Raw genomic sequence first — 24769 nt, forward strand, 5'->3', positions numbered from 1 at the left:
GAATTAACAATTAAAATGATTACTACTATAGCTGATATACTTAATAGACTAGTATTTACATGATCCAAGGTGTAGGAGATTCATTAATAAAGGAAATTAAAACCATAAAGTAGTACTTTCTAAAAAAAAACACACTTTCTTTGACAGCCTGCTGCCACTAACTAGTAAAGAAATGTAGAAATCTTTTGTGTAAATGATGATTTTGGCACTCAAGCTATATAAAAGCATCATTCAATGAAACCAGTTATTAGCTCTTCTGCACAGATGGTATTGACATTAAATGATCTGCATAAAATAATTTTTCAGTTGAGTTGTATAATACACACAAAATAATTGAAATATAGGCATTTTGATACAATTTTTAAAAGAATGCACCTATAGATAAAGTAATATATATTTTTGATTATTTATTTTAACTAAGATCCAAATATATTGCTAATGTTTTATCAGGTTTTTCTATGAAAAAATCGTTTCTTCATTGGTTCTTAAATTTTATTTTGGTTTATAAGATATTTTGATACTAGGGAAAGCCGCTACAACAGAACTATCATTTTAACATCATTTCTGGAAACAAGGCCCAACTCTTGGTGGCAGAAACTCCCAGTTGTCCCTCAATTTCCAATTTCTTTTTTGCCCTTTGATAATAGAACGTCAGATTATTACTGAATACATGGTTAACAAAAAGTTGACCACATTTTTTAGTCTTTCTTTCAGTTAAACATGACTAGGATATGGATATTAGATGGTACCCAATTTGAGATCAAATATTATGCATCTAATATCCAAACTGTACTCTTAAAATGAATGGTTATTTTCTCCATATTTTTTCTTTTCAACTTCTTATATCAGAATAATATACTTATCAAAGTATTCAACTTGATGATTTTTGATCAGTGGACCACACCCTTTGTAAGAGATCAGGTAAAAGAATATATCAGCATTCCAGAAACCTCTGATGTTTCCTTCTATTTTCTGTATTTTTTTATTCCTCCTGTCTAACTGAAACTCTCACTCAAGCTTCAGGAGGAGGGAATACTTCCAAACTTATTTAAGGAATACTTCCAAACTCCAGCTTTACCCTGAGACTAAAGCCAGACAAGAAAACTAAAAGAAAAGAAAATTACAGAACGCTATCCTTGATGAACGTAGATGCAAAAATCTTGAACAAAATACTAGCAAATATAATGCAACAGCACATGTAATGAAACTACACTATATCCAGTTGTGATTTATTCCTGGGATATGAGGATAGCTCAGTGTAAGTAAATTAATAAATGGATTATACAATATTTAAAAAATGAAGGATAAAAGTCATGATCATCTAAATGGATGCAGAAAGAGCATATGATATATTTCAACATACTTTCATGATAAAAACTCTGAAAAAATTAGGTAAAGAAGGAATGTAGCTAAATACAATAAAGCCGTGTATGATAAACCCACACGTAGAAACATACTCAGTGAGAAAAATCACTGCTGGAGTTTGGAAGTATTTCCTAAGTAAGTTTGAAAATTTTCTCTCCTCTTTAGTTTTTAGAAAGAGTTTGAAAAGGATTGGCATTCTTCTTGCTTAAATTTTGGTAGATTCACCAATGAAGTCATCTGGAAACTGGGATTTTCTTTCACAGGAGTTTTTTGTTACCAGTTCACTGTACTTTCTTGTCATTGGTTTATTCACATTTTGAATTTCTTTTTGATTCATTCTTAGTAGGTTTTATTTGTCTACTATGTATGTTTCCTCTATATTATCCATTTTGCTGGTGTATATAGTAGTCTCTTACGGTCCTTTATATTTATCTGGCAACTGTTTTAATGTCTCCTCCTTCATTTCTGATTTTACTTGTCTTTTATTTTTCTTAGTCTCCCTAAAAGTTTGTCAATTTTGTTTATCTTTAATTAATTAATTTTTTTTGAGGCAGAGTCTTGCTCTGTCGCCAAGGCTGGAGTGCAGTGGCACAATCTCGGCTCGCTGCAACCTCTGCCTCCTAGGTTCAAGCGATTCTCATGCCTCAACCTCCCGAGTAACTGGGACTGCAAGCATGTGCCACCACGACTGGCTAACTTTTGTATTTTTAATAGAGACAGCGTTTCACCATATTGGCCAGGTTGGTCTCGAACTCCTGACCGTGTGATCCGCCCGCCTTGGCCTCCCAGAGTGCTGGGAGTACAGGTATGAGCAACCACCCCTGGCCAATATTGTTTATTTTTTCCAAAAAATGACTCTTAGTTTTACTGATTTTTTTTTCTATTAAGTTTCTAGTCTCTATTTCATTTATTTCTACTGTGATCTTTAGTCTTCCCTTATTTCCGCTGATTTGGGATTTAGCTTGTTCTTTTTTTTAGTTTATTGAGATGTAAAGTTAGGTTGTTTGAAACTTCTCTTGTCTTTGTGTAGGTCTTTACTGCTATTAAACTGTTCTCTTAGAACTTCTTTTACTACATGAAGTAAGTATGAGTATGTTTTGTTTTCAGTTTCACTTACCTCAAGACATTTTTTGATTTCCATTTTATTTCATCTTTGACTCACTGGTTGTTCAAGAATATATTGCTTAATTACCACATGTATATATTTTCAAATGTATTAATAATCATCATGATAGCAATGTCACTTTCAGAACACTGCTGTTTTTGTAAAGATATTTCACATGCATTAATTGTTGAAAGTGTCTTTATGATTTCTAGAAGTATATTAATTTTGTCAAATAAATAATGAAGGAGAAATAGGAGAACAATCTACCAATATATAAGATAGCTTTTATCAAAGTGTACAGCATATATTTATTTGTAAAAATGTATAGAATTAATGTTTATTTTACACATCTTTGATTATGGTATAACAAAATATTGTATTAAGAAGCCTTCAAAAGTAAATTATAATATTTTGTACCATGAGCACGTGCACACACACACACACACACACACACATATTCTACAATACAATGGAAAATAGTAATACAAAATAAAAAAAGTTCACTAGATATTAATTTAGGGCAATAGAATAGTAATATCTTCATTTATTTTTAACATTAATATTTATATTCTAATATACTTTTACCATGTTGATATTGGAGTTCCTTTTCATTCTGCATTCTCAACTTTCAATTATATATATCCCAGAGAAAAGTATTTTAATATTTATCTCTAGAACCCATATCTCTTTTCTTTCTTTGACAAATTAACTAGACAGCACTTTGCACTTTCTTATATACTTTATTTTTATTAGTACTATCATTCTTTAAATTCTAAGCTAAGATCCACATCCAATTCATTTTTCAGCAATAATTTACAGTCTCAGACTCTCTGGCAGGTGCTGGGATAATATAGAGTCCAGAACAGAGTTACCTTTTTCTTTTAACATAATTGATTTTCAGTTTCTTCCTAAAGAAAGACAAGGTTCTTACCATGATTCTCACCATAGTGAATACTGACCGTATGTTGGAGAACAGAGATTGGGGTGGCTCATTCAAATGTGGACAGAGGGTATAGCCAAGACCATGCAGACTGAAGCCAGTAAGAGGTGAAAGACAAGGGGATGTACAATTCTTCATGTTTAAAAACTGGATCAAGGAAATCACACCAGATTTTAATTCATGCCAGCTAAGGTATTCCCAAAGCCCAGCATGAGTTTAGGAGTATTCTTGCCCTTAATGCCACAATAAGATGTTGTTCATATAGTTCTCCTTTCATAAACCCAGAGACTCTTTAATAAAGAGAAGCATATGGGGAGTTATCTGAGGGAAATTAGCACTTTTTAAAAAGTTCAAATAACAAAATGTGCTTATTATAATAATAAATTTTATAGAAATTCACAATTATTTAAAAATCCATTCAAAAGTTCATATTCTTAGCAATTCCTAGGGTTTCTCAATTTTTAAACCTATATTTTATTTAAATATATTTCTTCATACTATAACTTAAGGGAGTTGGATATACACTTGTAACTTTTATATGAACAACTTATTTTATGCAGAGTAAGAAGTACTGTAGAAATAATATATTAATTCAAATCCAAGCCCTATCCCTTAAAATAACTGGGCATATCTTTTTGAGCAAATGATTTAACATTATAATCCTTTTCTGTAAAATGAAGCATAAAAGCTGCCTCTCAAAATGGGAAATATGAAATGACATAATTATATTTTAGACATAAACTATGGAAATAACTAATTTCTTTTTCATATTTATGTTTGCTTTCATATAACACATATATTGTGAGATATTTTTATTTTACTTTACTTATTTTATTTTGTTTTATTTTCTAGGATCGAGTCTAGCTTTGTCGCCCAAGCTGGAGTGCAGTGGCGCAATCTTGGATCACTGCAACCTCTGACTTCCGGGTTTAAGAGATTCTCCTGCCTCAGCCTCCTGAGTAGCTGAGATTACAAGCGCCTGACAATATGCCAGCTAATTTTTGTATTTTTAGTAGAGATGGGGTTTTGCTATGTTGGCCAGGCTGGTCTCAAACTCCTGACCTCAAGTGATCTGCCTGCCTTGGCCTCCCAAAATGCCAGGATTACAGGCATGAGCCACAGTACCCTGCTGTAAGATTTAAACAAAATACAGAGCTGAAATATCACATTTCTTCTTCTCTTCTTCTTTTTTTTTTTTTTTTAAATTTAGAGACAGCATCTCTCTACATTGCCCAAACTGGAACTCCTTGGCTCATGCAGTTCTACTGCATCAACCACCCTACTATTAATAGCTGAAATTACAGACACCCAACAGGACACCAAGCACTTACATTTCTAATTAGGCCAACATTTTCTAAAATACAAACATAAATATTGAGATATACAGTGTCTATAATGTGACCAAAAATGGAATTGTAATTCATTCGATTCATTAAGCATTCAAAACATTGAATATGTACCCATGCTAGTCAATGTGCTAGGTACTGATTTGAACTTGGTATTTATTTTTAATCATTCATACTTTATTTGACCTACAAAATTGAAAGTAAGACAGAAAAACTCCAGTATATAATGTTAATGAAACAAAATGTTCAGCACAGTAATGAACCATTAATGGGAGAAATTCCTGTTTTATACAAAATGTATGACACATTTATTCAGCTTGATGAAAATGCTTACTGTGAATTTATGCATTTTCTTAACATTTGCAAATTCAGCAGTTACTGCATGACATCCTCTAATTTATAAAAGGAATCTAGTCACGACATTGAGATAAAACGTAAATTGCTCATTTTCAGGTAATAGAATGTAGTTTTAATGTTAACATGTAATTTGAAGTAATGTAATTACTATATCCTATAAGTCATAATCTATAAGACACTTTTATATTCTCAATGTACAACAATTTTCAGACAAACATGTTTTGCTTCTCAATAAATCCTGCTTCTTTTTTTATTTATACCAGTTTCTTTAGAAATAATGTATTTTCTAATATATGTTCTGCATCGTCCATAATGCAAAACAATTCCATTATTGCAAAGCAATTGAAGGAGAAGGATTCTAAAAGTTATTACCAAAATACATCATCTAAGTAAAATTACAGTTTGTTTCAAAATGATATTTCTACCTTTAAAACAAATAACCTGGTTTAACAAAAGTAACAGAGGATTTGGATAGATGTTTCTCCAAGTAAGACCTACAAATGGCTACCGAGTACATGAAAAGGGCATCAGCATTACTAATCATCCAGGAAATGCAGATAAAATCCATAATGAAACAAAATACTACCTCACACTTGTTAGAATGACTATCGTTTTTAAATGAATGAATGAATAACAAGTATTGATGAGGATGAGGTAAAATTTGAGTCATTATATAATGTTGGGAATGAAGAATGGTGGACCCGCCATGGAAAACCATATGGAATTTCCTCAAAAAATTTAAAAAAAGAACTACTATATGATTCAGCAATCACACTTCTCATTATATATCCAAAGGGATTAAAATCAAGATCTTGAAGACATATCTGCCCCTCCATGTTCATTGCAGCATTATTTATAATAGCCAAAATATAGAAACAACTCAAATGTCCATCAACAGATGAATAGAAAAAGAAATTTTGGTTATAAATGCACAGTGGAAAGTTATTCAACCTTAAAAAAGATGAAAATCCTACTGTTTGCAACAACGTATTTAAATTTATAGGGCATTATCCTAAGTGAAATAAACTAGTCACAGGACAAATACAATTCCACTTTTATGAGGTATCTAAATAGTAAAACTCACAGAAACAGACAATACAATGGTGGTTCCAGGAACTAGCAGAAGGGGAAAATGAAGAATTTATTTTCAATGGATATAAAATTTTTGTTATACAAAATGAATTAATTTGAGATATCTGCTGCCTGTATGGTCTCTATAGTTAACAATACTGTATTGTTCATTTAAAAATATAAGAATATATATATCATATTTAAAGTTCTTATAAAATAAGCAAAAACATCCAGCAGTAAAACATAAGCAAATTATTTGAAGTGATGGATATGTTTACTGCCTTGATTATGGTGATAGTAATCACAGATGTATGCATATATCCAAACTAGTCAGATGCATACGTTAAATGTGTGGAATTTTTTATACATCCACTATAACTCAATAAAGCTAAAAAGAATTACCTTCGAGTATGGGATAAGATTGAAAGGAAAATAATAGATCTTGAAAAGTTTAACTGTTTTAATAAGAAGAACATTTTAAAATGTATGCAGACTTCCTTACAATTCTTCTGAATGTGAATGCCAGAAGACATAAACATTCTCTTCTCATCAAGCTGTCTTTAGCCTATCTTGTATTGAATTTCTACCTAATTCCTCTGTAAAGATGACATTTCCCAACTTTCTCTAAACTTAGTTAGCAAGACATGTGAATTTCATGACCTCATTTTTACTCACTCTGAAAGTTAACATAAGTTTCATAGTATGTCTCTCCCTCTTCTCACACAACCCCCTTCTTTTCCTTTCTGTGATTCTCTTCTTTTTATTATAAATTATAATATTTTTCTAAGGTTTTTACTATTTTAGGTTAAATCATTAGACAGTTTTTGTTATAAAATACATAATGAATGGCCTAAGGTTTTGCTGAAAATTGTTGAGACCTCTTGAATGTCTTATTGCCTTTTCTTCTATTTCAATACTTCTGTAACCTTAAGGAAAATATAATATTTACTACTGTTTATGTCACTAAAAATTCCCATGGATTTCTAATATATTACATTAATAAAATAATATGCAAAATGTCCTAAAATTAATCTAATTTTTCTATTTGCAATAACATTAATAATGAATCAGATTGAGGCTTCTGTTCAAACACCAAGGATCTGTGCTACTGATGATAAAGGATTAGGGCCTGGTAAGTTCCCAACAACGAATGCTGAGATGGTGGGACTAGGCTATAGGCGATGGTTTGATTATCAATATTTTGTTGGACCTAATTCCTCATCCCAACAGAAGAGGGGCTGGCGCTTCTCTGAATTGTGAGTCTTAAAAATCTTAGAGCCTAAGGGCCAGTGGTCCCACTCTCTAATCTGACACCTGGCACTGCTGAAGTCCTATATGAGGTACTGGATAATTTATATTTTGTATACAGTTAGCTTTTTTTGCAAAACAGTTACCTCAAAACTCAGCACTTTAAAAATACAGCACTTGTTTGGCTCAGTGTATACATGTCTGCTGGGTTTCTGGTCATGCATGGGCTTACCTCATGCATCTGTGGTGTGGTCAGGTGTCAGAGGGGTACATGACTCAACTTGGAGCAGATTTTCTCAGGTGTTTGGGTGATGGCAGAGAGCAGCTTGGTATGCTACAGCTCTCTCCACTTGCCTCTCATTGTTCTCAGATTAAAACAACCTAATATGGGTTTGTTCACATGTTAGAAGCAAAATTCCAGTAAGGAGAAAAGAAGCTTGAAGATCTATTTAGGCATCACAACTGGAACAATGTCATTTCTCACACTTTCTAATAAGTCTCAAGACCAGCCTGAATTTAAGGCTTAGAGAAATAGAATCCACCATTTTGTTCCAGGAGATGAAAAATAATATTGAAAAATTTATCTTAGAAACCACAAAGTTAACTTGCCCTATTCTCTATCAAATATAAGCTACAAAATAGTTTTGGTTAAATGAATGAATACTAGCTGTTATTTTCAGATACCATTACATTAAATTGTAGTGCTTATATTATTAAATACTTCTTATGTTCCAAGCAGTGTTCTAAATGCTTTAAAATATTAATTAGTTTAATTTATGAAGAAGCTATTGAATTATATTTATTCAGCAAGTATTTTATTGCTCACCAATTGTAAAGTACTGTTCTAGTGGAAAATCGAAAACACCTTCCTGCTTTTATTGAGCCTGCATTCTATTTAGAAAGACATAAAATAAGCAAAAAGCAAGGAAAACATAAATACTATCTACACAAAATCCACTTTAAATATAAAAATACATAAAAAGAAAACAATGTCATACATATCAAAAGCAAGCTGCAATGGCTTATATTATATCAGGAAAAGTAGATTTCAGTACTAACCATATTTTCAGATATAAATGTTCAAGGGCCAATCCACCAAGAAAGCAAAAATAATAATAATAAAAATAACACACACACAATCCTTGCTACACACACACATTTTTAAAAATAAGGTACTAAATCAATGAAGTAAACACAGATGGTACAGTTGGAGATTTCAGCCATATCCCTTCTGAAATTTATAGTGCAATGCAGACAAATCATCATGTAATAAAATAAAAGACTTGATACTTCCCACATTAAGAAACATGATTAGGTGTGTATTTACAGAAAACTATACTCCAAAACAGGTAAACACGTATTAATTTCAAGTATGTGTAAAATATTCATCAAGATATACCATACTCTGAAAAAACTACAATTTTTATCAAATTGTAAATAATTAAAATTATACAGAAATTTGATTGCAAAAATAATACAGAAACAGATAATCAAATACTGTATGTTCTGACTCATAATAAGAGGGGGCTAAAGTATGAGTACACATGGACATGCAGAGTAAAAAAAACGCGGACTGGGGACTTCAAAATGGGTGAGGTTGGTAGGAGGGAGAGGGTTGAAAAATTACTTATTGGGTACAATGTTCGCTACTGGGGTGATGGGCACACTAGAAAACCAACCTTACCTTTATGCACTTTTTTCTCTTAGGCCTCTGGGCCTGTGATGGGTGGGGCTGACATGCCCTGGAGAGTCTGTAAAATCAAAAGCAGGTTAGTTACTTCCTAGATACAGTGAGGGTAGGCACTGGGTAAATACAGCCATTCCAAATGGGTGAAACTGGCCAAAACAAAGGGGCTATTGGCCCCATGCAAGTCTGAAATCCTGTTAAAATATGATGTCCTTTGACTCCATGTCTCACATCCAGGTCATACTGATGCAAGAGGTGGGTTCCCATGGTCTTGGGCAGCTCCACCCCTGTGGCTTTGCAGGGCACAGCCCTCCTCCCGACTGCTCTCATGGACTGGCATTGAGTGACTGTGGCTTTTCCAGGTGCACAGTGCAAGCTACTGGTGGATCTACCATTCTGGGCACTGGCGGATGATGGTCCTCTTCTAACAGCTTCAGTAGGCAGTGCCCCAGTAGGGACTCTGTGTGGGGCTCCGACCAGGTATTTCCCTTCCACACTGCCCTAGCAGAGCTTCTCCATAAGAGCCCACCCTTGCAGCAAACTTCTGCCTGGACATCCAGGTGTTTCCATACATTTTCCAAAATCTAGGCAGAGGTTTCCAAACTTCAATTCTTGAGTTCTGTGCACTCGTAGGCTCAACACCAAGTGGAAGCTGCCAAGGCTTGAGGCTTGCACCCTCTGAAGCCATGGCCCAAGCTCTATGTTGGCCCTTTTCAGCCATGGCGAGAGCAGCTGGAATGCAGGGCACTAAGTCCCTAGGCTGCACACAGCATGGCAACCCTGGGCCTGGCTCACAGAACCACTTTTTTCTCTTAGGCCTCTGTGCCTGTGATAGGAGGGGCTGACATGCCCTGGAAACATTTTCCCCATTGTTCAGAAAGATTCACAGCCATATTCTACCAGCTGTATGAGGAAGAACTAGTACCATTTCTACTGAAACTATTCCAAGACATTGAGAAGAATGAACTCCTCCATAACTCAATCTATGAGGCCAGAATTATTCTGACACTAAAACCTGGCATGGACACAACAAAAAACTCAGGCCGACATCCTTGATGAACATAGAGGCAAAAATCCAAAAGCTCCTTGATCTGGTAACAACTTCAGCAATGTTTGGCTGTGAGTCAAATCAAGAACACAATCCTATTCACAACTGCCACAAAAGAAAAAAAAAAATACAGCTAACCAAGGAGATGAAACACCTCTACAACAAGAATTACAATACTCCATTCAAATAAATCAGAGATGATACAAATAAATGGAAAAACATTCCATGCTCATGGATAGAAATGATCAAAATTTTAAAATGGCCATATTTCACAAAGAAAGTTACAGATTCAATGATATTCCTGTCAAATTTAAAATATTCTTTAAAGAATTAGAAGGAAATCTTTTTTTATGATTTTAAAATCCATATGGAACTAAAAAGGAGCCTGAATAGCCAAAACAAACATAAGCTAAAAGAACAAAGCTTGAGGCATCACATTACTGGACCTTAAACTATACTGCAAGGCTACAGTAACCAAAACATCATAGTACTGATACTTAAAACAGACACACAAAGCAATGAAATAGAATAGAGAATCCCAAAACAAAGCCACACACGTACAATCATCTCATCTTTCACAAAATTCACAAAAATAAGCAATGGGGAAAGGACACCCTGTTCAATATATGGTGCTGGGATAACTGGCTAGCCATATGCAGAAGATTGAATCTGGACCCCTTCTTTATACCATATATAAAAATCAACTCAAGATGGCCTAAAGACTTGGATTTAAACCCAAAACTATAAAATCCTGCAAGGCAACCTAGGAAATACCATCCTGAACATTGGAACAGGCAAAGATTACATGAGAAAGATACCAAAAGAAATCACAACAAAAGCATAAAATTGACAAATGGGATCTAAACTACAGCTTCTGCACAGCAAAAGAAACTATCAACAGAGCAAACAGAAAACCTTCAAAATGGGAGAAAATATATGTAAACTATGCATCTGACAAAGGTCTAATATTTAGAATATATAAGGAACTTGAAAATATTTACAAGCAAAAAACAACTCCTTTACAAAGTGGGCAGAGGACACCAACAGAGCCTTTTCAAAAGAAGACAATATATGTGGTCAAAATCATATGAAAAAAATGCTCAATATCACTAATCATTAAAGAAATGTGATAAAAACCATGAAGGATACCCTCAAACCAGCCAGAATGGCTATTATTAAAAAATCAAAAAAATAGCAGATGCTGGCTACTGCTGGTGGGAATGTCGATTAGTTCAGCCATTGTGGAAAGCAGTTGGAGATTTCTCAAGGAACTTAAAACAGAATTACCATTTGACCCAGCTATCCAATCATTGGGTATATACTCAAAGAAATATAAGTTGTCCTGTCACAAAGACACACGCACATGTATGTTCACTGCAGAAATATTCACATTAGCAAATGTGTAATCAAAATTTGGAATCAACCTAAATGTCCATCAAAGGTAGACTGGGTTTAAAAATATGGTATATGTATACAATGAAATACTATGTAACTATAAAAAGAAATGAGATCATGTTCTTTGCAGCAACATGGAAAGATCATTATTGTAAGCAAAGAGTATTAGTCTGTATTCATGCTACTAATAGAGATATACCCAAGACTGGGAAATTTACAAAAGAGAGAGGTTTAATGGATTTACAGTACCACATCGCTTGGGAAGCCTCACAATCAGGGTGGAAGGCAAGGAGGAGCAAGTCACATCTTACATGGATGGCAGCAGGCAAAAAGAGAGATTGTGCAGGGAAACTACCATTTTTAAAACCATCAGATCTCACGAGGCTCATTCATTATCATGAGAACAATACAGGAAATACTGGCACCCATAATTCAGTCACCTTCCACCATGATACGTAAGAATTGTGGGGGTTACAATTCAAGATAGGATCTGGGTAGGGACACAGCCAAACCATATCATTTCTCCCCTGGCCCTTCCCAAATGACATGTTCTCACATTCCAAAACCAATCATGCCTTCTCAACAGTCCCCCAAAATGTTAACTCATTTCAACATTAACTCAAAAGTCCACAGTCCAAAGTCTCAAAATCTGAGACAAGGCAAGTCCTTTCAACCTATAAGCCTGTAATATCAAAAGCAAGTGAGTTAATTTCTATTTACAATGCAGATACAGACATTGGGTAAATACAGCCATTCCAAATGGGAGAAATTGGCCAAAACAAAAAAGCTACTGGCCCCATGTAAGTCCGAAATCCAGAGAGGCAGTCAAATCTTGAAGCTCCAAAATGATCTCCTTTGACTCCATGTTTCACATACAGGCCATGCTGATGCAAGAGATGGGTTCCCATGGTCTTCAGCAGCTCCACCAATGTGGCTTTGAAGGGTACAGCCAACCTCTAAGCTGCCTTCATGAGCTGGCATTGAGTGTTTATGGCTTTTCCAGGTGCACAGTGCAAGCTGTTAGTGGATCTATCATTCTGGTGTCTGGAGGATGGTGGCCCTCTTCTCACAGTTCCTGTAGGTGATGCCCCAGTAGGGACTCTGTGTGGGGGCTCTGACCCACATTTTCCTTCTGCACTGCCCCAGCAGAAGTTCCTCATGAGAATACTGCCCCTTCAGCAAACTTCTGCCTGGACTTCCAAGCATTTCCATATATTCTCTGAAATCTAGGCAGAGGTTCCCAAACCTCAATTCTTGACTTCTGTGTACTCGCAAGCTCAACACAATGTGTAAGCTTCCAAGGCTTGGGACTGGCACGCTCTGAAGCCGTGTCCCAAGCTCTATGTTGGCCCGTTTCAGTTATGGCTGGAGCAGCTGGGATGAAAGGCACCAAGTCTCTAGGTGGCACACAGCACGGGGACCCCAGACTTAGCCCACAGAACAGTATTTTCCTCCTCAGCTTCAGGTCTGTAATGGGAAGGGCTGCCATAAAGACCTCTGATATGTCCTGGAGTCATTTTCCCTATTGTCTTGGGGATTAACATTTGGCTTTTCATTACTCATGCAAATTTCTTCAGCCAGTTTGAATTTCTCCTCAGTAAATGGGATTTTCTTTTCTATTGCATTGTCAGTCTGCACATTTTCCCAACTTTTATACTCTGCTTCCCTTATAAAACTGAATGCCTTTAACAGCACCCAAGTCATCTCTTGAATGCTTTGCTGCTTAGAAATTTCTTCTGCCAGATACCCTAAATCATTTCTCTCAAGTTTAAAGTTCCACAAATCTCTAGGACAGGGACAAAATGCTGTCAGTCTCTTTGCTAAAACATAGCAAGGGTCACCTTTGCTCCAGTTCCCAATAAGTTCTTCATTTCCATCTGAGACTACCTCAGCATGGACTTTATTGTCCATATCTGTATTAGCATTTTGGGCAAAGCCACTCAATAAATCTCTAGGAAGTTCCAAAATTTCCCACATTTTCCTGTCTTCTTCTGTGCCCTTCAAACTGTTCCAACCTCTGCCTTTTACCCAGTTCCAAAGTTGCTTCCACCTTTTCGGTATCTACGGCAGTGCCCCACTGTACTGTTACCAATTTACTGTATTAGTCCATAGTAATACTGCTAATAAAGGCATACCCAAGACTGGGGAATTTACTAAAGGAAGTGGTTTAATGGACTTAGAGTTCCACATGGGCAGGGAAGCCTCACAATCATGATGGAAGGCAAGGAGGAGCAAGTCACATCTTACATGGATAGTGGCAGGCAAAGAGAGAGACTGTGCAGGGAAACTGCCATTTTTAAAACCATCAGATCTTGTGAGACTCATTCACTAGCCCTACTCCCATAATTCAATCACCTCCCACTGGGTTCTTCCCATGATACATGGGACTTGTGGGCGTTACAATTCAAAATGAGATTTGGGTGTGGACACAGCCAAACTATATAACAAACTAACAGAGGAACAGAAAAACTAATACCATGTGTTCACATTTATAAGTGGGAGTTAAAATTTGACTACATATGTACACAAAGAAAGGAACAACGGCCACTGGGGCCTCCTGGAAGGTGGAGGGTGGGAGGAGGGTGAGGTCAAAAAACTACCTATCGGGTGTTATACTTATTACCTGGGTGACAAAATAATCTGCGCACCAAATTTCCCAACATGCAATTTACCTATATAGCAAAAATGAACATGTATCCCTGAACCTAAAACAAAAGTTAAAAAAAAATTGTAGGTGAAACCTCATCAGAGGTTCTACAAGTATAAAAATAAAATGGGAAAATATTTATAACATCTTTGTCAATATATTAAATAATTTAGATGAAATAAACCAAAATTTTGAGAAGCTGAAAATACCAAAGTTACTTGTATATTTGTAGAAGAAAAAGATGACTTAAATACACTTAAATTTATTAAAGAAATTAATTATGTTTTAATGAAAAGCATTTGCAGAAGGAAAAGAAAAATTCTAAATGCTTTACTGGTAAGTACTACCATTTCACAATTCTAATACCATGGACATTATAAGGATAATGAAGGATTGCTATGAACAATTCTATGCCAACAAGTTTGATAATATGGGTGACATGCACGTGTTATGTAAAAGATTCTCTATACCAAGACAGAGAGGACAAATAGATAACCTAAATTTCCCTATATCCATTAATCCAGTCAGTAATCTGTAGCCTCCCAGAATAAAAGCACAAACACAGATAGTTTGCTGACAATTCCACCAAAAAAAGGGAATAAATTATAATAGTTCTCCACGATTTTGTGCAAAAGTTTGAAGTAGGAGGGACACTTTGTAACTAATTCTCAGGTAAACATTATATTAATATCGAAACCAAATAGACATCACAAGAAAGTAAAACTATAGACCAGTGTCTCTCAATGATATAAATAAAAAATTCTCAACAAAATATTAGCAAATCAAGTTTAACAATGTATAAAAATGATTTACATGCCATGGCATAGGGTGATTTGTGCCAGATATGCAAGGATGTTTCAACATTAAAATAATAATCAATGTAACCCATTATACCAACTTATTAAAGAAGAAATCTCAATTGATGCATAAAAACAATTTTTCACAATCCAGCATCCATTTGTAATAAATACTCTCAGCAATCCAGTATTCAAACAGATCCTCTTAAATTATAAGTAGTATCTACAAAAATTATGGTTAACATCATACTTAACACAGAGTAACAATGTTTTCATCCTAGGATCAGAAAAAAGGCAAGGCTGTCTTCTCTTAGCATTCCTATTCCTCATTTCCTGGAAATGTCATCTAGTGCAATAATTACAGGATAAATAGTTGTATATATAGGAAAGAAAAAATAAAACTCTCTATTTGTGTCTTCTCTTAGCATTCCTATTCCCCATTGACTGGAAATATCACCTAGTGCAATAATTACAGGATAAATACTTATACATATTGGAAAGAAAAATAAAAGTCTCTATTTGCCTGTGATAAGATTGTGTATGTAGAAAAATCAGAAAAATCCACAAATAAAATCCTGGAAGTATTAAATGACTATAGCAAGGTCATATGATGCAAGGTTAATATACAAAAATTAACTAATTTCCTATATATGAGCAATGAGCAATTCAAATGCAAAATGTTAGGAATTGCATTGGCAATAGCACAAAAAAGACATAAAAATTTAGATATAAATCTAACAAAATAAAGACAAAACCTGTATGTGAAGAACTATAAATATGTGGTTAAAAAAAAATCAAAGAAAATCTAAAGAAGTGAATAAGAATAAATAGACTCCAAGTGTATGTATTGGAAGACTCAATATTGTACAGATGTCAATTTTTCCCAGTGTCATTAATTCAATGCATATCCAACCAAAATTATGAAAGCTAATTTGTAGACTTGAAATCCTGATTTAAAAATAAATACAGGAAGGCAAACGAATAACAAACAAAATGTTAAAAAGGAAAAAAAAATGTAGGACTAACACTACTTGACATCAAGATTTAATATAAACTACAGTAATAAATTCAGCATAGTACAAACAGAATATCAATCAAACAGAATAGATAGATAAGAAATAGACCCATAAAAAATATGTCAGCTGATTGCTGACAAAAGAGAAATGGTAATGCAAGGGAGAAATTCATAGTCTTTTTAATAAATGGAACTGGAGCATTTGTATGTATGTATGTGTGTATATACACACACACAAACACATATAGAAAATGACTTACTTCACACCCAAAAACAACTCAAAATTGATCATAATTATAAATATAAAGGGTAAAATCATAAAATTTCTTTAAAAATCGTAGACAAGTTATATGACCTTTGGTTTGGTTATGCATTTCCAGATTTAAAAACAGTAACATGATTCATAAGAGAAAAATTGATAATTTAGGTTTAATTAAAATGGAAATTTTCTGCTCTGTGAAAGAAAATATCAATAAAATTAAAAAGTCAGTGAAAGATGAAGAGAAAACATTTGCAAAACTCTCAGTGAAGGACTTGCTTATACCAAGAACTCTTAAATTGCAACAAAGAATAACATCATTAAAAAAGAACAAAAGATGAACAGACACCTCACCAAAAAAGATATACAGATGGAAAACAAGCATATAAAAATGTTCAATATCATTTTCCTTAGGGAAATACAAATTAAAACCACTATGAGATAACACTATACACTTATTTAAATTGCTAAAATTTACAAAACTGACAAAACTAATTGCTGGAGGGCATCCAGAGCAACAGGACTCTCATTCATTCCTGGCAGGAATTCAAAATGGTATAGCCACTTTGAAAACAGTTTGATAGTTCTTCAAAACTAAACATAGACTTATCATTTGATCTAACAATTGTGCTTCTAAATACTCAGTGGATTTAAAATCATATGTGCACTGAAAAATCTGCACACAGCTTTTTTATAATTGTCAGAACACCCAAGATGTCCTTCAATAACACCCATGATGTCCTTCAATAGGTGAATGAGTAAACAAACTGTGATACATCTCTTCAAAGGGATGTTAGTCAAATTAAAAGAAATTAACTATCAAGGCATAAAAAGACACAGCCTAATTGTAAATGTATATTGCTATGTTAAAAGTTAAGACGGAAAAAGCTACATATTGTCTCATCCACATTATATGATATTCTGAAAAAGACAAAATTACATATATGCTTAAAATGGATGATGACAGGGAGAGTCCAAGGAGGGGAGTTGAACAGGTGAGGCATGGGATTTTTAAGTGTGATAAAACTATTCTGTATACTATTGTAATGGTGGATACATGACACTGCATTGTTGAAACCCATTGAACATTACAGCATAAAGAATGAAACTTATTGTGTGCAAATTTGAAAACACAAAAAATTTAGAAGTTAGGATATTCCAGGATGAAGTAACAACATTGTTATGTTATCAGTTGTTTTGTGACAAAAACAATCTAGCTGTATTGCAAATGTTTGAAACCATCTCACTAAATGAGGCTGGCTGGGGGAAGAAGTTGCAGATCTAAGTAACAGTGGAAGAAAGTGGACTCTGTAAGACTAAAGGCAAAAGGAAGTATACATAAAAATGTAGTCTAGTTGTGAAATTAATTTCCCTCAGTGACATGGGAAAATGATTCCGATACTGTTTTGCATTTATACTGAAACTGGACATTTTAGTGAATGGATAGCAGAAGGCTGGAGCCAGGTTTCTCACAGTTGGAGAGGAACAAGGGAACGAGGCTAGACTAATTAATGTGTCAGTGGGTTAGAGGTGAAGGTATCAGTATGCACTCATATTTAGCTTAATATAGATTCCAATGCTTACATGCAGATATGCTTATAGAAGTGTGTATACACATATTAGTATTCAAATAAATATATTCTATTCATGTCACCTGAGAATGCCTAATGGCAACAACACTTTAGTACTGATGAGAACACTGGTGCCTCCGTATGGTTTTTAATAGCATTCTCCAATCAAAGGAATCAGTATTCCTTGGAGAAATAGTTTGGGACAATAAATATAAAACATGTACTTGGGCACTACTAGTACTAGAAATAAAGAAATGCTAAAAAGGAAACCAACACATGAACACACAAACAAATGATGTTGGGGGCATGTGGAAATGACACAGGAACCAAATGAAAGAGCTGTCACTGTCCAAAGGTGGAACAATTTGAGCAACAAAATAAATTAATTTGTATTAGGCTGTAACCCAATATAATAAAAATATTTTTGTATTAATACTGGTACAAATCAATGATTAAATAAATAAATGGGAATGAATAGAAAAACTTCTTGTGGAACAAAATCTATGTAATTTTTGTAGATATTTTCACCTTCAAGGAGGTGGAGAATAACTCCTCATTCCTTATGTGTAGACTGCATATAGTGACTTCTTCCGAAAAGTATATTATGTAGAGTAGGGAAAATAAGTAACTTTACAGAAATGTGAAGATATGTGACAAACACTACCTTAGCCAGGTGATCAATGTTAACATCAGAGGTGGTGAGTCATGTTTACAGTAGGTACCCTGGATATGATTAGATGAAAATGACATTTAACCTCTGTGGTCTTCTTCCCAAAACACAAAACCTAGTGTAATCATGAGAAACATTCTAATAGAAGAAGATTTTGCAAAATATCCAGCCAATAGTTCTCAAAACTTATGGTCACCAAAAACAAAGAAAGTTCGAGAAACTGTCAAAGCCTAGAGGAGCCTAAGAAGACAGGATGGTTAAATGAAATATGTTATTCAGAACGGGATACTCAAATGGAAAATAACTTTAGGTAACAAGGAAGAAAATATGAATTAAGTATGGAATTTAGCAAATAATAATGTATCAGTACTGGTTCATTAATTGTAACAAGGGAACCATGCTAATGTAAGATGTTAATAATAGGGGAAACTGAGTATGGGTTATAAGGAAGCAATGTGTGCCAACTTTAAATTTTTTTATATAAATCAAAAAACTACCCTAACATTAAGTGTTCATAAACATGTTTAGTTTCTTAATGATGATTAGTCAGCCCAACAGTGTTCTTAAGAAATATTTCCCAAGTGCCTACTGTGTGCCATATTCTGTAAAGTACCTCTGTAAAGTGCCTTAGTACATTTGTGCTGCTATAATAGAATATTGAGATTGGGTTATTATAAAGAATATAGCTTTATTTCTCATAGTTCTGGAGACTGGGAAATGCAAGATCAAGTCACCAGCAGCTTCAGTTGGCTGAAAAAGGCTGCATCCTCAGAGAGGAGGAACACTGGGTCCTCACATCATGGAAGGTGGAAGAGCAAGAAGCATTTTTTTTGTAATGGCCTTGTCCCATTCATGAGGGAGGAGCCCTCACAGCCTGATCATCTCTTACAGGCCCCACCTCTTAATACTATCTCACTGGCAACACCTGAAATTTGGAGCCAACACATTCAAACCATAACAAAAGGTAAATCAGATATCTGTAATTAGAAGGATTATTAGTTTAATTATAAGTGGTGTCTTGATGAGTAAAGTGCAGCTGTTAAATATGCAATCAGAAAATCCCTGCATTTATTGCTGATAATTGGATCTTTAATGGTTTAATAGTTCCACAAAGTACCTTAGTGCTGATAAATAAATACAGCATTTCACCTAGGATTTTATGAGGAAAACATCATTCATCATAAATAATGTAAAATATCTTTCCTCTTATACCTTTCAGAGAGAGCACATATACTCAGTATTCTATATTCAGATTAGAAATTGAAGTAGAGAGAAGTAACATCATACAGACATTTCTTCCAAAAATAACTTTAATAGCTGATGTCTTGTAAAGCAAATTAAAAAGAAGCAATGTTTTGAAGTTAAGTAAAGTTTCAACAATCTCATATTTGAAGAACTACATTGACAAAGTGTGAAAAAAACTATAGAAATAATGATAGGTAGCATTTTCTTAACTCTCCCTATGTGTTTTACATGAATCTAGTTCAGAAGAAATGAGAACATTTACTACAATTTTAGACCAAATTGCTTTGAGCTTATACACTTTAACTAATATTGAAGAGGTACAAGTTGGTATTAGAATCAAATTTCAGACTGTAATGATAATTTTATTTCTAAAAACACAATAGTCTTCCTTTATTTCTTCAATCCAGAAAATGTTATCAGCTAAAAATTTTACTTAATTTTCACTTTTCAAATCTACAAAAAATTATTGGAAGCCTTGTAATTTTGCATTATTATAACCTGTTATATAATTATAGTAGAATCAGCCATGAATTTTAGTTGAAAATAACAGAAACCATACATAAACCATGGCAAGGACACATGCAGCTCAGATTTAAGTATTATTGGCATCAAAATCTCAATTCTGACTTGAACTTCATCTTATTAATGTCTTGTCTTTTGTTCTCTGTTCTTGTTTCAGTCTCATTTTAAACTATACTTACCATGTTACTAGAAATAGACCTGCCAGTGTTCAGCAACTTTGCATCTGACACTCTTGCCATCGTAAGACTCAATGGCCCTTCTTTATAAGCAAGGTGAGGAAAGCCTTGTAAAGCCTTTAAAAGATTCATATGACATCTCCTAAACTAAAATGTGATTAGTGTGGTGTGTATACAATTTTCGTATTCATTTATACATTTGATGATGTTAGCTAAGCTCCTATCACATCCACTGCACTCTTCCACTCTTTGAGGATAAAACAGCTAATAAAGCACACAATCTCTGCTCTCATTTAAAATTTAGTGGCATACAGAGACAATAAGCAAATAGAATGAATATGTCAAGTTGTGATATGTTATCATAAAAATAAAGCGGAAAAAAACATGAAGAATGAAGGAGTGAAGTGATGTGTAGTATAGGGTGGTCAGGAAAGTCTTCCCTGAAAAGGTGACATTTAATGAAATATCTGAAGAAAATTAGAACCATATGGCTCCCATATTGCTGGAGTGAAAAGAAGCAGGGACAGTCTTTCAAAGAACAAGTACCATTTCAATTTGTGCTGGGCTGGTTCTGAAATAATAGATGCACTATGCCAAATTATATTGCTTCTATTTTCTCTTTCCTTTGCAATTGCCACTTTTGGAATGTCATGATCTTTTTTTATGTTTAAATTTATGCTTTCTATATGTAACATAAGAATTATTTGCCCTCAGAAAATTTGGAAAAGATACAGGACAAGAAATTTTGACATGGCACTTAAATTTAAACATAAAAAAGCAATGACTATTTAATTTCCATGATTACAAGAAAAATACTAGTCATAGGCAATCATGTAAAATGGAGAAAAGGACCCCAAGATATAATATCATTACAGTTTTCATTATACCTTAGCAATATTTCATCTAACAAAGAAGGTACCTGTTTACCTAGTATCTGCTTTCTCACCTAATTATATACCTGATGTGTTGTAATCATGAGATCCTGTCTCACCCCAAGAGCTTACAAAAAGTCACTTATATTTATTTCAGTTCCTTTGGGTGTATGTTCTTCTTTTTTACATTTAAGTATTTGATGCATTTGACAAAATTTGAATAAGGACAGATAAATATGGTTGATACTGTAGGTTTATTTCTTCCCTCTTTTGGGTAATTTAATAGAGAACTGGCTCCACATGTGTGAATTAACTCAATCCCTCTACTAGATTCCAGTCTCCTTATTTTAATAAGGCCACTTCTCTACTTTCATTGTTACACAGTTGCAGCTGTCTCCAGCCCTCTTCCACCCTAAGCACTTTCTATTGAACGTTGGCCAGTATGCAAAGCAAAATCTAAGTTGTAGAAAGAGAGTTTTGGGGACTGTTTGTAAGCAATTATTACTTGACTTCATAGTTTTTCTAAAAACAAAAAACCTATTTCAGATCTACACATATGACACTAGTGGTGCTTATCTACAATCATTTTGCACAATTTTGATTGTAACATGTTTTCAAGTAAACATCAATTATTTAATAACATTACTTTTTCTTAAATCATTATATAACATTCTCATACATATTTCATTTGGATATTTGATGTTGCGTCATATAATTTGGATTTTCACTCCCATTAAATCCAGTTATAAATGATCTAAACAGGAAGGATATAGTTTTGAGGTAGAGAAGTGTGGGAAAAAGCTGTTGACCCACAACAAATACTGATAAGGTTCTGCTTAAAAATGGAATCATCATAAAGTCTGTCAAATTAGAAGAGTTAAAGCTAATCTACCGTGAAACCTTTTATGTTATAATATTTATATATGTATTTTACATATATCTGTTGTTTGTGAGGCTCTATATTTAGATTCTTTTTTTTTTTCCAACCACACACAAAAATACCTGACCTAGAGTGGTTACCAAAGGGCAGAAGGAAGATCAGAAGAGCAAAAGAGAGGCCAGATGATCCAACAGCATTTTTATATTGAGGTTCTGTTCCTGGGCAATCTATTGTAATGGATGATGTTTCTTCACTACTTACTTCCCCTTCCCTCCTTCCCTCCTTCCCTCCTTCCCTCCTTCCTTCCTTCCTTCTTTCTTATCAATTTCTTAATTTCTTTTTAAATTATTTTGAGTTCCTTGGTACATGCCTAAGATGTGCAGATTTGTTACATAGGTTAATATTTGCCATGGTGGTTTGCTGCACCTATCAACCTATCACCTAAGTATGAAGCCCAGCATGCGTTAGCTATTATTCCTGATGCTCTCCCTCCCCCATACCCCCGCAGAAAGGCCCCAGTGTGTGTTGTTCTACTCCCTGTGTCCATGTTTTCTCAATGTTCAGCTCCCACTTGTGAGTGAGAACATGCAGTATTTGATTTGCTGTTCCTGTGTTAGTTTGCTGAGGATAATGGCTTCCAGCTCCATCCATGTCCCTGCAAAGGACATGATGACTTTCCTTCTATGGCTGCATAGTATTTCATGCTGTATATGCACCACATTTTCTTTATTCAGTCTATTATTGATGGGCATTTATGTTGATTCCATGTCTTTGCTATTGTGCATAGTGCTGTGATGAACATACACATGCATGCACCTTTATAATAGAATAATGTATATTCCTCTGGGTATATACCCAGTAATGGGATTGCTGGGTCAAATGGAATTTCTGAATCTAGGTCTCTGAGAATGGCCACATGGTCTTCAGCAATGGTTGAACTAATTTACATTCCCGCCAAAAGTGTAAAAGCATTCCTATCTCTCCACTGACTCATGAGCATGTTGTTTCTCGAATGTTTAGTAATTGCCATTCTGATGGATGTGAGATGGTATCTCATTGTGGTTTTGATTTGCATTTCTCTAATGATCAGTGATGTTGAAGTTTTTCATATATTAGTTGGCCACAAATATGTCTTCTTTTGAGAAGTGTCTGTTCATGTCCTTAATCTGCTTTTTAATGGAGTTGTTCTTTTTTGTTTGTTTGTTGTATATAAATTTGTTTAAGTTCCTTGGAGACTCTGTATATTAGACCTTTGTCAAATGGATAGGTTGCAAAAATTTTCTCCCATTTTGTAGGTTGCCTGTTCACTCTAATGATAGTTTTCTGTATCAAAGCTCTTTAGTTTAATTAGATCTTATTTGTCAATTTTTGCTTTTGTTGCAATTGCTTTTGATGTTTTCATCATGAAATCTTTGCCTGTGCCTATGTCTTGAATGCTGTTGCCTAGATTATCTTCTAGGTTTTTTATGATTTGGGGTTTTACATTTAGGTCTGTAATCCATCTCTTCTAGGTTTTTTATGATTTGGGGTTTTACATTTAGGTCCATAATCCATCTTGAGTTAATTTTTGTATAAGGTGTAACAAAGGGGTCCAGTTTCAGTTTTCTGCATATGGCTAGCCGCTTTTTACAGCATCATTTAATAAATAGGATATCCTTTCCCCATTGCTTGTTTTTGTCAGGTTTGTCGAAGATCAAATGGTTGTAGATGTGCAGTATTTTTTTCTGAATCTTCTACTCTGTTCCATTGGGCTATGTGTCTGTTTTTGTACCAGGACCATGCTGTATTGGTTACTGTAGCTTTGTAGTATAGTCTGAAGTCAGGTAGCATGATGCCTCCAGCTTTGTTCTTTTTGCTTTGATTTGTCTTGATTATACGGGCTCTTTTTTGGTTCCATATGAATTTTAAAGTACTTTTTTTCTAATTCTGTGAAGAATGTCACTGGTAGTTTAATGGGAATAACATTGAATCTATAAATTACTTGGGGCAGTATGGCCATTTTCACGATATTAATTCTTCCTACCCGTGAACATGGAGTGTTTTTCCATTTGTTTTTGTCCTCTCTGATTTCCTTGAAGAGTGGGTTGTAGTTCTCTTTGAAGAGTTTTCTCACTTCCCTTGTTAGCTGTATTTCTAGGTATTTTATTTTCTTTGTAGCAACTTGAATGGAGTTCATTCATGATTTGGTTCTTTGCTTATTTGTTGTTGGTGTATAAGAATGCTTGAGATTTTTGTACATCAATTTTGTATCCTGAGACTTTGTTGAGGTTGCTTATAAGCTTAAAAAACTTTTGGGCTCAGATGCTGGGGTTTTCTAGATATAGGAAGATGTCATTTGAAAACAAAGGCAACATGACTTTCTCTCTTCCTATTCGAATACCATTTATTTCTTTTTCTAGCCTGACTGCCCTAGCCAGAACTTCCAATACTATGATAAATAGCAGGGGTGAGAGAGAGCATCCTTGTCTTATGCCAGTTTTCAAGGGGAATGCTTCCAGCTTTTGCCCATTCAGTATGATATTAGCTGTGGGTTTGTCATAAATAGATCTTATT

The 24769-nt window shown here is 34.3% G+C and overlaps 1 long non-coding RNA gene across 1 annotated transcript in view; it reads left to right on the plus strand.

Annotated features, from left to right (window-relative positions):
- LOC129529512 (uncharacterized) overlaps positions 1–2440 on the plus strand; it is a 125255-nt gene extending 122815 nt beyond the window's left edge. Inside the window, exon 3 of the long non-coding RNA XR_008675056.1 lies at positions 2396–2440. This is a non-coding gene — a long non-coding RNA (uncharacterized lncRNA). The remainder of the gene's footprint in view (positions 1–2395) is intronic.
- Positions 2441–24769: the final 22329 nt, after the last annotated feature.

The sequence above is a fragment of the Gorilla gorilla genome, chromosome 1 (assembly GCF_029281585.2).
Source record: "Gorilla gorilla gorilla isolate KB3781 chromosome 1, NHGRI_mGorGor1-v2.1_pri, whole genome shotgun sequence".
In the NCBI taxonomy this organism is placed as follows: Eukaryota; Metazoa; Chordata; class Mammalia; order Primates; family Hominidae; genus Gorilla; species Gorilla gorilla.